This window comes from Tupaia chinensis, unplaced genomic scaffold (assembly GCF_000334495.1).
Source record: "Tupaia chinensis unplaced genomic scaffold, TupChi_1.0 Scaffold000045_1, whole genome shotgun sequence".
Lineage (NCBI taxonomy): Eukaryota > Metazoa > Chordata > Mammalia > Scandentia > Tupaiidae > Tupaia > Tupaia belangeri.
Genome location: NW_006159501.1, coordinates 8,704,794 through 8,719,790, shown reverse-complemented (window position 1 = coordinate 8,719,790; position 14,997 = coordinate 8,704,794).

The window sequence follows — 14,997 nt, the reverse complement described above, 5'->3', positions numbered from 1 at the left end:
AGGAGAAGTATTGTCCTGCTTCCTCATATTTCTTGTGGTCCTGCAGCGATTTCTAGTCATCATCAGGTTGATGGTCAGTTTCTTCAAATCTTGGGAGTTCAATCTGAGCGTTGAGGAGCTTGCAGAAAAGGAAACAGAAAGAGAGAAACAACAGCAACAACAGCAAAATCAAACAAGAAACAGAAAAAGACAAGAAGACACAAAGATAAAAATGTTTTAATAAAACAAAAAAATTAATATTTAAAAAAATTTCAGTAAAAAAACAAAAATTGAAAAACCGTGTGGTGCGCAAGTGCGCCATGCGAAATTCTAAAAAGCAAAAATTAAAAAAAAAAAGAGAAAAAGCAAAAATTAAAAAAAAAAGAGAGGAGACAGAGACCGAGACAAAGGTAGAGAGAGACAAAGACAGGTACAGAGACAGGAGGCCTGGAAGGGGTCTTCCTATCATGCGAGTTTTGGGTGCTGGAGGCCGGATTTTCAGTGGGAAGTCTTGATTTCTGTTTTCCCAAAATGGCTATTTTGCAGAATCCATGAGGCTATGTCTTCAAGGAAGCCTGTTCCCTTTGCCTCTCCTCGAGACAATCATTTTTCTTCAGTCTACATTTGAAATGCTTATATTGCTCTCATTTAGTTTCATGGAATATTAAAAAGTTATGTACCACCGGGAAATTGTTGGGACGATGGAGAGGTTGACCATCTTGATCATGGTGCTGACTTCGTGGATACATAGATGGTAAAGAGACAGGCATATGGAACACGGCCAGTTGGACACTTGACAGGATGTGCAGTTTGGTCTCTGCTTGGCGCCTCTGAAGGCACTAACAGTTCTACTCACCGTCTCTCTTGAACCTCGGTGCAGATGTGAACGCAGTGAAGGAAGATCGTCTAATGGTATTCACCGTTAGCAGTTGAAGTCAGGATATCTTTTTTTTTGCATAAAAGTTGAACTACACTAATTATTTTATTTCTTTTTTTTCTTTAATGCTATGAAGCGTGTGTGCACACTGGAGAGAGACAGAGAGAGAAAGGGAAAGTGAGAAATCCTCCCTCCCCCCCGGGGGGTTGACCACACCGCAGTCCTTTTTCATTCTCCTGGGATTTTGGGCACACATGCATATTCACTCCATGTGTTTTTTCTTTTCTTTTCTTTTTTTTAAAAGAATTATGTATTTATTTAATTCATTCATTTATTTTAATTTGACCAGATAGAGACAGAGAGAGAGAGAAAGTGAGAAAGCAAGCCATCAGATCTGGGACTCAAACCATGGTTGGCCATGGGGGAGTGTCCAGTGCCTTAACCACCATGCCACCTTCTGGTCCCCCTATCCCATGTGTTTTTTCCAGCTCAGTTGACTTTACTACACCACCATTGTAGTTGGCCATTTTTCTTTTATTTCTGTCTTTGATACATGTTTCTATTTGGTTCTGTCTGATGAGATCCGTAGTCATTTTTTAGCTTGAAATATCTGAATACAGTTACCTGACCCACCATTTGGAAGGCTGTCCACGCACATGGAATAACTTGTCAGAAGTGTAAACTTCTCGAAGGTGGGCTTCATCTTTACCAAGGCCCAGCACTTAGCTCAGAGCCCTCCTCCCTTACTGTGGGGAAAGCTGCATGTTGCACAACTGTGGTTGTTAGTCTTGGCTTTACGGCAGTCCAGGCAAATTCTTCACACAGAATTCAGTGAGGTGTGTGCTCTCTGGAGTTTGTGTTGCGGTGAAGCTGAAATGCAGTGGGCAGGGAATGTGGTGAGACAGTAGTTACACCTACGAAGAATGGAAGTCCTGGAACAATGCCCCCTGTTAGTCTGTCCCTTTCATTGGGCTCCAACTTACTCAGTATATAATTCTTAAAGCACTACACTCTGGGAAAAGATTGAAATGGAAAAGGAACCACAATATCATGCTGGTATATTTATCCAATAAAAAATGTAAGGTCCTAAGTCTGGCTAATTTAGGTAATAGATATTTTTGCAAGTATTTCCTGTGCATTTAATAAATGTGTATGCTAGACTTTTGTGAGTTTAACAGATTTAAAAACCTGATTATATGATTATGATTATAGGCATGTTTATTATGGAAAATCTTGAATTGTAGAGATGAAAGCTAAAATCGCCAATACTATCAACATACATTTCAAAAGTTTCTTTTTAATTTCTTTGTTTCTATATCTATCTATGAAGGGAAAAGGTGTGTGTGTATATTATTGAATCTTCTGTTTTAATTATTTAGGTACTTTCCTGTGTCCTTCTAATTATTTGCATACATTTATTGACTGTATAACTATTCCATAATATGAACAGTCAGTAATTTAATTAATTATAACTCTAGTTTTGGATGTCTAGATTTTTTCAGTTTGTTGCTACTTCATGCTTTGTCTAGTACAGAATTTAAACCTCTTTTTCCTGGTACCCTTTAGAAGTTTTACCTGTCTTCGCTAGACAGCTGCTTTGATGTTTACTCAGACATGTGGACAATGTCGTATGTTCTCAGTGTGGCCAGAATTGCTTCAAGTATGGTTTCTGTGGCCAGAGAGGCTGCATTCCAATAATCCTATTGTTGGGGACATGTCTTGTTTTTTCCTCAATGAAAACTGAAGATGAATTTCATCCAAATCTCAAAAGTTAGAAAAATATATTAGTGTCCCCTGTTGTTTAAAAATCTTCACTTCTTCCAGCATTAGGATGCAACACTTTACCTCTTGGCGTGAGAGACCAAGAATCTTACATTCTTGCCTTTGAGTACACTTGGAAGTAAAGATACTGTGGTATGAATTATGACTCTCCATTTAGTTATTCTAAATTCAGTGTGTGTGATTAAAAATAAAAAGTAGGACTTTTATAATTTCAAAAATGAAAGTGGCTCTAGAGTATTTTTCAGACACATGGAAAAGTAGAGTGAAACTAATCTGTATGTAGGTTAGGCTTCACCAGTGACAATAAATTCAAAAACGGGTTTGCAGTGGTGCGTGGAGAAAATGATCAAATTTGACGTTTGGTTTAACTTGGTTAGTAAAGGTTAAAAACTTAACATAAAAGTTCATTAATTTAATAGAAACTTAGCGATTACTGTGTTCTAGGCTCTGTTTTAGGTAATGAGATATTCTGAATGAAAAAGCAACATAAAATTTAACCAGATTATTACAATTGTTACCATTTCCCTAAGCATTTGGTTCATTTTATTTTCCAGAGCATACATTGTACTTGGAAGTATGCTTAGGGAGATGTGAAACTCTTTTGAGTGGTCTGTTTCTGTCTCCTGCAGAGATCCAAGGAAGTGGTAAACACTGAGGCGATTCCCAATACCAAGATACAAGCCATCAACCGGGGGCTGAAAAGGAAAAGAAAACTTGGTAAGCTCTCCCTTCGTATGTGCTTAAGATTCTCTACTCCTGTCTTTTACCCACATGATTTTGGGATATGGGATGGAATTTCAAATAGACTCTACACAAAATGCCAGATTTTTAAACAGATTATCCAAAATGGAATTAAAGTAGGCAAAATTGGAAGCAGATGTCTTGAAGCAGATCCTTTTATTATCCCTGTGATTGTCAATGAGTTCTTTTTTCAGTGCAGCAAATGTCTGCAAAAGCTAATAATAGCAGGGCCGGCAGGTGGCATGGTGGTTAAGGGCACTGGACTCCCACATGACTGACCACAGTTCAAGTCTCAGACCTGGCAGCTTGCTTTCTCAAGCTCCCTCTTTCTCTCTCTCTCACTCTAGACAAATAAATAAATAAAGTTAAATAAAATAGTTCTTTAAAAATAATACCAAAAAGAGCATATTTAAAAAAAAATCTATTGTCGGGACCAGCAGTTAGTGTAATGGCTATGTCACTGAACTCCCATGTATTCGACCGCGGTTTGAGTCCCGGACCCGGTGGCTTAAACTCACGCCAGGCACTTGCGTACGTGCCCAAGATCCTGAGAGGAGAATGGAGAAGGGATTGCAGCGTGGCCATATCCCCTGGGGGGTGATTTCTCGCTTTCTGTCTCTCTGTCTCTCTGGTGAGCACATGCACCCTATAGCAAAAACCTCTCCAAAAAAAAAGTAAAATCTATTGTCATATGTTCCTTTGTTCTATGTCTATTATTGATTATGATTTTCTTGGTTTTATAGACAAATGCTTATTTTCTGAAGTGATTCAACAGTGAAATTGTCAGGTTAGACAAGTTAAACGTGATATTCAACTTTCAGAAATCCATTTCTCATACTGAATTTTGAACACACCCTTTTAAAATAGGGAAAATTATTTTCCCTTAAAATAGCCTCATCATGAGTGTGCTTTGAAGGCTAATCTGTCTCACTAATCCGGTGCATACATATAATTAACCTTTACTGAGGAGGATCTCTGAGGTGAAATCTAACTGATGCTTTTTGTGTGTGACTAACCACCTGGGACCAGATTCTCAAGGTTGGGACCAGGGCTAATGATATGGTAGACTCTTCTACATGAGATGGCTTTAAGGCTACACACTTAGGTTATGCACATCAAAAAACAGACATACAGGCACTTATTAGTAGATACTTACATAAAGTACATGGATAATTTTAGATGAATAACAAGGAAAATAAATTCTATTCCTGTTTAACGTTTAATAGTGAACTAAAACCTGATTATCAATAAATTTGATCAGAGTAGAACTTGATTAATTCGGACTTGACCTATATAGTTAAAATATATTGCTTAAGGAGCTTTGCCTATGAAATGAGACCAGCGATACCATTTGCTATGTAAAATAAGAACACAGAGTCCAGACTTAAAATACTGCTTTATCAGTGTAGCAGAAGACAGTGCAGGAAGAAGAGAGTATGTGGAAATGGCTTGAAGGTTTAAATTCCTTGCACTTCTGGATGCATCGAAATGCTAGACTTCCCATTTTACTCACACGATTGGAGACTTTTCTGGGAGGGAACGGAGTTAGCAGGGGTGGGAGTGATTCAGAGAGTTGGAGTCCTCTGATAATCTGAATGGGAGAAGGAATCTTGGAGGAGGTAACAAAATTCAGGAGCTGTGTATATAAAGTGTTAGAGAGTTACAGTATTTGTCCAGCAGTGAGGGATAAAACATAGGGTCTGCACAGATCTTAATGTTTCCTTTAACTGGTAAACAGTATCTCTGTCTGTTGAGGGTGGCAGATTTCTTCATGATTTCTTAGGGTTGTTTTGAAGATTGAAGAAAATAACCTACTTGAAATACCCAGCACAGGGCCAGCCAGTAGTATGGTAGTTAAGGAGGCTGGATCCCATATAGCTGACTGCACAGTTCGAGTCCCAGACCCAGTGGCTTGAGAAATACGTTGGGAACATGCAAGTTCAAAATCCCAAGAAGAGAATGGCGGAGAAGGGATTGCAGCATGGTCATCTCCACTGGATTTGCTTTCCCACTTTCCCTCTTTCTTTGTCTCTCAAGTGAGTGTATTGACCCTATAGCAAAATTACAAAAAAAAAAAAAAAAAAAAACCAAAAAAACCTAGCACACACCTTGCACACGGGCAGAGATCAATGAGTATTGTTTGCTTGCTTTCAGTCTCTCCCCGTAACCTAGAGCTATTTTCGGGAAAGCTGAATGCTGTTGAACAGCTTGTTTTCCCTGCATGTTTGTACCGTCCTTCTCCGCACTCCTGCCATCAGATCTTTCCGTTTGTTCGTTCATAGCCCACTGTCCATTGCTCTCTGGGAGCAGGAGCAGAGAAGTGCTAGGAGCTGTGACTGAGCATGTTCACGGAGGAGCCTGCTGGGCTTCCTTCAGTAAAGCACACGTTTGCACAGTGTATCTCACTTTTTTTTAAAAAAAAAACATGGTGACTATTAATTTTTCCACTTTTTAAGTAATATTGTAGATAATTGAAATTTTATCAGAAATATAATAGATAGGGACCAGCAGATGGCATAATGGTTACATTGCTGGACTCTCATGTAGTCAACCGTGGATGTAGTTGACCATGGTTTGAGTCCTGGACCTGGCAGTTTAAACTCACATCAGGCTTGTATGCGTGTGTGCCCAAAATCCCAGGAAGAGAATGGAGGAGAAGGGATTGTGGTATGACCATCCCCCCTGGGGGGTGATTTCTCACTTTCTGTCTCTCTGGTGAACACATGCACCCTATAGCAAAAATCTCTCTCTTTAAGAAAAAGAAATATTATTATAGATAATTGAAACCATTTAAAACCTAATAAATTATACAAAATCTTTAGTTTTAGCATTTGTGAAAAGCTTGCCAGATTGGAAATAAGAGAATGGAAGAATGGAAATGCTATTCAGGGACACAAGAAAAGTCAAGTCTCAATGTGGAAAACACAGATTGTAAATGTGTGGTGGCATCGCAGTTAGTGAAGTTAGGGATTCAAACATCTGAAACATGTTATTTGCCATTTAGATAAAGGCTGGGACTGGTACGTGTGTGAAGGCTTTCAGTACATCCTTTATCAACAAGCAGAAGCCTTAAAGACCCTTGGAGTGGGCCCAGAGTTAAAGGTAAGCCCATTTATGGCTAGATATTAGCTTTGCGTTTTGTTTGAAGAACAGTAAGGTTTAGAATGGAACTGGGGAGAAATCTGCGGTGACACCGCAATTACAGGAATTGTTTCTCCAGTGTTTTCGCTTTAATCCTTTAGCAAACTAGTTATTTCCCAAGTGTGTTTTATAGGTTATAAATAAGTAATATATCTGAAAGAAAATAAAAAGAGTTTAGTCTTTAGATACGTAGGAAACACTGGGTTAGAGTAAGGTAAATAACCTTTTTGACTTACTGATGCCTTGTGTATGTTAATATGCTTATGTAACACCCTATCTGGTATTCACAGTCTGAGAATAAAATCACTTGACGTATATCTGTAGTAAATATGAAGACTTGCGTTTCACAGATTGTTAAAGCAGTGAGTCTCAAACTTGAGTGTGCATCCGACTTACCTGGAGAGCTTGTTAAAGCACAGCTCACTGGAGCCCATTCTCAGAGTTTCTGAGTCCGGGTCTGGAGTATGGCCCAAGAATTTGCATTTCTAACCTGTCATCCACTGGTGCTGCTGGCTCAGGGAATACACTCTGATTTCTTTGTCTCCCTGGAGTGACATCATATTCCTGTACTTACGTGAATTTCATATATCTTCATCTAGTTGAAATCATTTAGAAATTCTCTTAAAAACTAGTTCATTAGCAGAACGTTGTTATTATATACTTGCTTCATGCTCATCATTAGAAACCAGGTGCAAAGAGACCCAGCCCGGTTGGGGAGAGGTGTTCCGCACGTGTGAAATGAGTCAACATGGGATTATACAGTGACACGTTCATGATAACTTGAAGGACAGAAAGATAAGGGAGAAAGATCAGTGTGCGCTGAAGTTACCCAGGGAAGATTTATAGAGGAGTCTTTGCTGTCCGACCAGCATTTGGTACAAGGCCAGACAGAATGACCCTTCGTCCAATGAATGGCCTAAATAGACTCTGGGCCTACCCTCCAAAGTGCTATGCTCGTTAAATATGCGAAAACATGAAACAGCCAGAGGTTTACCATGACAATTAAGGCATTAGGTAAGATTGATAGTGGGGGCTCATGATCTGGTTTCTCCTTGAAAGGTTATCCTGTATAGAAATGTTTCTAAAGAGTTGTACTTGGGTACACTGCCTGGCTGTAGCAGAGTTCACCCTACATGGCTTCCTGCTTACTTCATTAGGGCTTAATTCTGAAAACAGTGGCTCTGACGTTAGCTGCTGAGCATAGCTGCTCAGGTCGACTAGCTAAATTGCATCGTGCTTACACAGGCTCTGGAGTCAGAGCTAACCAAACCCTATTCCTGACTTTTCTGCTTGGCTGGATAATCTTAGCTAGGCTGTGAGATTTCTTTCATGGAAAAATGGAAGTCTTGGCTGTCTTGCAGTATTGTGTTAGAGCCAATGGATGCCTCGTACCTAGTTGGTGAGGAAGCAGGAACATTTTCTGTTAGTTTTCCTTTCACTAGAGATTGATCATAGACTCTGTAGTAGCTTTAGTCCTACCTATCAACAAAAGCGTATCATGTCAAAGTGCTTTCTGTCTCTGATCCTACACGTACTTAATATGCAAAAGGAAGGGAGTCAGCTTTCTCTAGTGTCCCTTCCTTCTCTAAATCTTAAGAATGAGAAGGATTCATTCATTGTTTCTCATATACCCGATATTGCTATGATAATTCTTGATAAAACGCACCCATGTGGGGACCAGCAGGTGGCGTGGTGATTAAGGCACTGGTCACTCCCACATGGCTGACCACAGTTCAAGTCCCGGACCTGGTGGCTTGCTTTCTTACTCCTCCCCTAAATTGCATCGTGCTTACACAGGCTCTGGAGTCAGAGCTAACCAAACCCTATTCCTGACTTTTCTGCTTGGCTGGATAATCTTAGCTAGGCTGTGAGATTTCTTTCATGGAAAAATGGAAGTCTTGGCTGTCTTGCAGTATTGTGTTAGAGCCAATGGATGCCTCGTACCTAGTTGGTGAGGAAGCAGGAACATTTTCTGTTAGTTTTCCTTTCACTAGAGATTGATCATAGACTCTGTAGTAGCTTTAGTCCTACCTATCAACAAAAGCGTATCATGTCAAAGTGCTTTCTGTCTCTGATCCTACACGTACTTAATATGCAAAAGGAAGGGAGTCAGCTTTCTCTAGTGTCCCTTCCTTCTCTAAATCTTAAGAATGAGAAGGATTCATTCATTGTTTCTCATATACCCGATATTGCTATGATAATTCTTGATAAAACGCACCCATGTGGGGACCAGCAGGTGGCGTGGTGATTAAGGCACTGGTCACTCCCACATGGCTGACCACAGTTCAAGTCCCGGACCTGGTGGCTTGCTTTCTTACTCCTCCCCCCAGTGTGTGTATCTCTCTGGTCAAATTAAAATAAATGAATGAGTAAATAAAAGTAAATAAATAATTCTAAAAAAAATTTTAAAAACACACTGATGTGTTTGTCATCATAACTTGAATCACCACTCATTTCCTTTCTGCCTTAGAATGAAGTGTTACATAACTTTTGGAAGCGCTACCTTCAGAAGAGCAAGCAGGCCTACTGTAAAAACCCAGTCTATACCACTGCAAGGAAAGCTCCGGTAAGTCACAGAAAAGTCAGACAAAAAGCCACTTCTGGTGAGGTGTAGAGACAAAGATGGGTCTTGGCCCGTTTGTGTGTCTGGAGCGTGATGCTTTCAGGGTGCTTCGGTGACGAGGCTCCTGCTAGACAGATGCGACCACTGATTGAGACATCGAAATCAACTCTGACGTCTAAGCGACTAGTCGAAACATGAAGAAATCTAGTTAATTTTCTAGATGGAAGCTTAAGGAATTTGTTATTGTTCTGTGAAACATTTTTTGCACACATCTTCTTTTTGCTTGGAATATCTATTTTACCTGGCATTTCGAGATCCAGCTTGGTTATCACCTCCTCTCAGAGGCCTTTAAGTGCAGAAAAATAAACGTAGACCCTCCACTCTAGCCATTCACCAACAGCTGTCTTTTTAGCAGTTTGTAGTTGCTTTATAAATGTGCCATGGGACATTTTATTTTTAGCCAGGGTTCAGGTCCACTGCTGAGAGAGGCAGGTTCGGTATCATCAGCATATCTGACATGTGGTACTTACTCTCCAGACCCAAGAAGAAGGGATTCTGAATGTATTTGACATGCATTGTTAAGAGCATGGGAACTGGCCCAATGTGTTCCACATGCAAGGTTTAGTGACACAGGACCAAGAAGTCCAGGTCAGGGTGAATGACACAGATAAGGGTTACAGATATGAGTGAAGGAGACACCCGTGTGCTTCCGAAGTATCTCCCTCACGTGACGCTGGCCTAAGAACAATAAATGTAGAGTAGGCAGGTCACGCAAGATACAATGATTAAAGGGGGAATTACCGAAATAATTAGTTTGGAAATGTCCTTTTTAATTATGAGACATGAATATAAGTAGACTCAGGAGAAATAACTTGAATTTCCTGGAAAAGACAACTTTTTATAATCATAGTTTTGAAACATTGTCCTATCTTGACACAAGCGGCAGATACTTCTTAAGTAAAGCAGAAGATGCTGTGTGGTTTCAAGGTGACGTTTTGAAAAAGAAAAGAAAGAAATTATCCAAATTATTAAGAACTTACTCTTTAACGTTTTATAGTTAGTTTCTTGTTGGTTGCATTATATATGGGGACTTCGCCTGGCACATAGAAAATAGGACTCAGAACCCGGTAACCTCTCTGACATTTTAATATTTTTAGGTTAACTTAAGATTTCATAACAAAGGGGGACCAGCAGTTAGTGTAATGGCTATGTCGCTGGACTCCCATGGAGTCGACTGTGGTTCGAGTCCCGGACCCGGTGGCTTAAACTCACGCCGGGCGCGTGTGAATGCGTGCCCAAGAGCCGGAGGGGAGAATGAAGGAGAAGGGATTACAGCGTGGCCATCCCCCCTGGGGGGTGATTTCTCGCTTTCTGTCTCTCTGCTGTCTCTGTAGGGTGAGTGCACGCGCCCTATAGCAAAAACCTCTCCAAAAAAAAGAAAAGAAAAAAGAAAATTTAATAACAAAGGATTTATTGACTTCAGAATATGGGTGAAAGGCAATGTTAGCATCACACTAACTTCTTAGTAAGCAGTGAGTAAAAATTTAAGCTGATATATAAATTGGTAATATTTTTATCAGAGAAGTACAGCTAAACTCTACTTTGGAAGGAAAGAAGAACAATTATTTTAAAGTTAGAAGCTTAATCTCAAATATTCTTTTTTTTTTTTTTTTTTGAGAGGTTTTCGCTATAGGGTGCGTGCACTCGCCAGACAGAGAGACAGAGAGACAGAAAGCGAGAAATCACCCCCCAGGGGGGATGGTCACGCCGCAATCCCTTCTCCTCCATTCTTTTCTCGGGATCTTGGGCACACACGCACACGCGCCCGGCGTGAGTTCTAAGTCACCGGGTCCGGGATGCGAACCATGGTCGACTACGTGGGAATCCAGCGACATAGCCATTATGCTAACTGCTGGTTCCCAATCTTCTCAAATATTCTGTAAATATTTTCTTAGTGCTATCGATTTAACTGTTCCCAGAACAGAAAGGCCTACATTCGAATCCTTGTCCCACTGCTGTGTAGTTGTGGGTGACATAAATAATCAAAAACTTCCAGGAAAAGTAAACAGGCAAGCAAATACATAAATCAGAGTAAGGAGGATAGGGAATGGGGCAGCAGAGAAGGGTGCTATTTAATTCAAAGTGGTCAGGGGAAACCTTCTTGAGGATGAACCTTAAGGGAGAGAGTAAGCCATGGGCATATTTAGGGGCCGGAAGTACAGAATTTCAGGTCTCACCCAGATGTCTTAACTCCAGATCTGCATTTTAACAGGTCTCCAGTTGCTTCCTATGAGGGGGTCTTCAAAAAGTCCACGTATTGGGGGTAGTGGGTGGTGTGGTGGCTAAGGTGCTGGACGCCCACATGACTGACCACTGTTGAAGTCCCAGACCTGGTGGCTTGAAAATCACATTGGGCACATGTGGGTGCATGCCCAACATCCCAGGAGAATGGAGGAGAAGGGAAGGTGGTGTGGCCATGCCTCCCAAGGAGTGAGTTCTCACTTTCCCTCTATCTCTCTGTTGAATGCAGAAACCAAAAATAAACAAAACAACAGTTTATTTATTATTGGAATCAGCAGGTGGCGTGGTGGTTAAGGCACTTGACTCCCACATGGCCAGCTGCAGTTCAAGTCCTGGACTTGGCAGCTTGGAAATCATGCCAGGTGTATGCATGCTCAATATCCCAAGAGGAGAATGGAGGAGAAGGGATTGTGGCATGGCTATCCCCTCTGGAAAGTGATTGTTCACTTTCCCCTCTCTCTTTCCAGTGAGGACACATCTGCAAAAACCTAAAAAAAAAAAAAAAGTTTCTGTTTTATCAGATGCCTATGACTGGGTGTCAAGTTATTTTTGCACCCAAATGAACTTGTACTTAAATTGCATTTTCCACAGACTTTTGGAAGCCCCTTTGTATACATATACTGAAGTCTGAGAAGCTTGGCCCTAGATGAGAAAGGATGGTGGCTGGGGCTAGGTGATTGCAATGAGATAATCATTTGGATTCCGAATAAACTTTGAAGATTTAGCCAACAGGACTTCCTGAGGAATTGGACTTGGGGTATGAGGAAGGAGTCAAGGGTAACTCTACGGTCTTTGGCCTGAGCAGCTAGAATGGAAGGACTTGCATCAACTAATGGCAGATGGGACCAGGAGGGCAGGAAGTGAGTTTTGGACATTTGGTTTCAGGCAGCTGTTAGACATCTGAAAAGAAGTGTCAGTTTGCAGTTAGATGCACAAGTCTGCAGGTCGTGAGAGAGGTCTGGGCTGGAAGTAGAAATTCGGGAGTTGTCAGTTTATATTCTAATGATCAAATCTGAAATTCCATTGTCTGTAAGGTACACCATTGTTTTAACTGCCTCTATGAAAGGAAAGAATGCTGCGAATGAAATTGGGATATACCAGATTTTAAGCTGCATCTTGATTTCAGGGCTGGTAAAATATGGAGGAGGGGAGCCATACGTTTTAGAATTTAAATAAAAAGCTAGTATTTAATTTGGCAACAAGGTCAGATGACATCACCAAGGAGTGAAGACAGAGAAGAGACCAAAAACTGAGCCTGGGCCACTCTAGGGTTAAGAGATTTGGGATGAGAAAGGAACCAGTGAAGGTGCCTGAGGAACAGCCGGTGAAGTAAGAGGGTAGTGGAGAGCGTGAGGGATGGCATCTGGAAGCCAAGTTTCTGGAAGAGGACAGTGACCAGTGTGCTGAATGCTGCTGCTAGCACCACGGAGGCAGGGAGCCACATGGGTCACCAGCAGTGGGACGCACGCTCAGTCAGCAAGGGGTACAAGATAAGTTGAGCGGGCTCGACCCTGGTAGCACACTAGCTGCTGCTACTTGGCAGGGCAAGCCCCCACAGGACGCTGAGCTTGATTCCTGGCCCCTAAAGCTGGGCTTGGTGGTATATGCCTAAAGTACCAGTTACTGGGGAGATTGAGGCACAGTGAGATCCTGCCTTTAAAAAAAAAAAGACTGAGAGGAGAGAAGTTGGAGATTTTTAAAGGCATTTTGCTACAGAGATCAAAGAAATTACTTGGCAACTGGGATCAAGGCGAAGTGTTTCTGAAAGTGGAGTAATAAGAGCATATTTGTATACCGATGGGAACGGTACAGTAGAGAGGAAAACCCTACAGTGGAGAGAAAGGAGAACCGAGTGCGATCATTGAATGGGTGGAGGGGTGAGACAGTGCACAGTGGAGAGGCTGGCCTTAGAGGGGAGGTGACTAGCCCAGGGAAGTCAGGCAGAGGGCCTGATGCGCAGCCCAGCAGCTGGCTGTGGCTCCTGCAAGAGCCTGTGGAAGCCTCCTCCTGATCACTTCCTTCTTCCCAGGGAGTCCACGCCACGTGTGCTGCGCCTGAGCTGCTTGCGGCTGCCTGTCTAGGTGGATGTGCTTGACAGCACAGAGCACCTGATCCCATTCCTTGCTTTTTTTCCTTCAGTCTCTTTGAGCTTAACAGGAGTCTTATCTCCTTGTAAAAGATCAGATTTCTTGGCCTGCAGGGCCAAGATGTAGCTCTTTGAGGGTAATCAGTTCCGCCCAAGTCCTGTCAGCTAATGGAGTGTTTTTTTCAGGAGATATTTTTGCTATCGGGCATATGCACTCTCCCCAGAGCCCGGAGCTACAGAGATAAACATAGAGACAAAAAGCTGGTGTGTGGGGTGTGGCCACTCCACAATCCCTTCAGTCTCCTCTCAGGATTTTGGGTGAGCACACCCATGCACCCAGCATGAGTTTTAAGCCACCAGGTGTGGGACTTGATCTGCAGTCAACTATATGGGAGTCCAGTGACGAAACCATTACGCCATCAGCTGGTCCCATGCTAACGAGGTCTCTAGGTAGCCCACCAGTTGACCTGTGTAGAGACACTGACCACCTTTTCAACAGTGCTTGTGTGAATGATGAAACAATGGCATGAGAAACAATGGCACGAGATAGTATATCCCCGTCGATTACGTGTTACACACAGTAAGTGCCACGGAGTTCTAAGACAAGAAGCCTGAAGAAGAGTTTGTAAGAATGTTTGCAAAATTGTAAGGACGGCATGAACAGTAAGTGATGGGCTAGAGAGGGAGAAGAGAGGACAACTCAGGCAGAAGTGGAATTGGCAAAGGTGCAAAGCAAAAATTTCCCAGGTAGATTCAGTCACAAGAATCCAGCTGGCATGCACGGAGGCGTTGTTGACAGCTAGCATGCACAGAGGCGTTGTCATCATCGGTGAAGGTACCAGCGCTTGAGAGAGCTGCGCCCAGGAGAAGGAGACTATAGGTGTGTGCGGCAGCTGTTTCCACAGTCCCTTTCCTGCAGCCCTTTCCCAAGAGCGCTGCTGGGCATGCCAAGGTGCAGGCTTCAAAGGTCAAAAGTGTTCAGACTTTGGGAGACGGTAAACAGTTGTAGTTCCCTAAGGTGGTTTCTTTCCTAGTGTTTGTGACAGTCAATAATAATTTAATTTTTTTTTTGAGAGAGAGGTTTTTGCCATAGAGCAGGTGCACTTGCTGAAGAGACAGAGACAGAGAGACAAAACATGCGAAATCACCTCCTCGAGGAGATGGCCATGCTGAAATCCCTTTTCTTCCAATCTTCTCTCAGAATTTTGGGCGCACACACATGCTCCTGACTTATTTCAAGCCACCATGTTCGGAATTTGAACCGTGATCAACTACGTGGGAGTCTAGCAAACATAACCATTATGCCATCTGCTCATCCTGGTCAAGAATTATTTAAGTTCGTAGAATTAACTGTATTTTCAACTCCTGTGCAGTAACTATATTATTCTATGAACAGGTATTAGAAGAGAATTCAGACTGGGCCAGTGAACCTGAACTGCTCAGTGATGTCAGCTGTCCTTCTTTTGTTGGAAGTGGGGCGGAGTCTCAGTCTGACATCAACACTCCAGATCTTTTACCCATCATCAA